The sequence below is a fragment of the Amphimedon queenslandica genome, unplaced genomic scaffold, assembly GCF_000090795.2.
Source record: "Amphimedon queenslandica unplaced genomic scaffold, v1.1 AMPQUscaffold_4531_Cont23491, whole genome shotgun sequence".
In the NCBI taxonomy this organism is placed as follows: Eukaryota; Metazoa; Porifera; class Demospongiae; order Haplosclerida; family Niphatidae; genus Amphimedon; species Amphimedon queenslandica.
In genome coordinates, this window is record NW_003555158.1 from 165 (window position 1) to 1541 (window position 1377).

At 35.1% G+C, this 1377-nt stretch overlaps 1 long non-coding RNA gene across 1 annotated transcript; it reads left to right on the plus strand.

Moving 5' to 3' along the window:
- The first annotated feature begins 223 nt into the window (after positions 1–223).
- Positions 224–658, plus strand: LOC109592630 (uncharacterized). Its single transcript, XR_002190459.1, has 2 exons — positions 224–354; positions 411–658. It is a non-coding gene; the product is annotated as an uncharacterized LOC109592630 (long non-coding RNA).
- Positions 659–1377: the final 719 nt, after the last annotated feature.

The window sequence follows — 1377 nt, forward strand, 5'->3', positions numbered from 1 at the left end:
TTTATGCTATGTAAAAAGTTTGAGCCAATTCCGACTTAAATTTTTCAAGTTTTGGCCATTTTAAAAATATGCCATTTTCTGAAAAATACCCAAGGCTATAGCCCATGGTAAAATGGCTCCAAAATCACCACCAATTTTTATTACATTTTTTGATACATATTGATGTCGAGTTATATGGCTTTTTTAGAAAGTAGCAAGACTATTATAATTAAAAATGTAAACAATTGATGTGCATATCAATACCATAGGACTGATGCTATCATTCAGCAAGTGATACGTGAGCAATTCACCGAATGTACCATACTTACCATTGCTCATAGATTAGATACAGTTATGGACTTTGACAGGATAATGGTATTACTAATAGTAATGATACATAAAGTATATGTACATATAACATGTCTACATAGGTACTGAGCTCTGGTGAACTTATAGAATTTGATGAGCCTCATATGCTCCTCAATCAGTCGTCATCTTATCTCAGTAAACTGGTAGAACAAACTGGACCAGCCAATGCTGAAAGACTTAGGAATATGGCAATGGAGTCTTATTGTAAGAGACACAACAACTGATTAACATAATGATTGGTTTAATTGGCACATTCTTAGAATAGCGGGCATTTTCTTACAATTCAATGTTATTTTTAATTTACTACTAATGTTCTAAGTTCTACTAACAGTGTAGTAGTGGGGTGATGCCAAGTAATGATGATAACACTCATTCAATTGAAGCTATCAGTTTGTACATGGTCAGTCATGATGACTCAGTATTATTGTAATATTATTAATTTTGCCAAGTTAACTTAGGTGTACTCAACCTTAATAAGGCAGTGCTGTTACTCTGTGAGAAAGCTAATTGTTTAGTTTCTTTTACGATCTGTTAGTACCAATATCAATACAAACACGTCTCCTTATATGTGGAAAGCATTGAGAGAATTGTGTACTGTACTGGAACAGGAAGTGGGAGAGCGAATTGTAAACAATATTAGAGTGACTAAGAGGGTGAGTGAAATTATGACAAACAGAGTCATTGCATAACCAACTTGGCTCACTGCCAAGGGAACAAGTGCATGTCATTATCCTCCATATATGTGTGATCGTATGACTGGTGCGTGTCACTATTAACAAGTTATGCTAGCACGTTTGACCATAGTAACACTTAAGGGTAGACATAACATGTTTAAGCATTAACTGATAGCTGTTAAGAGAATATCACGTGCTGACTGCTGCTTGGACATGACAATTGTAAGAGTTTATTCATGCATCACAAAGGTAATGCAGCTAGAAATAATGGTAAACATAACGTGGGACTTTATTGTAATGTCCAAGGACTAAGGAGTAGCTAGGGCAATGAGCTATTTTGACAAAGAACAGCTTC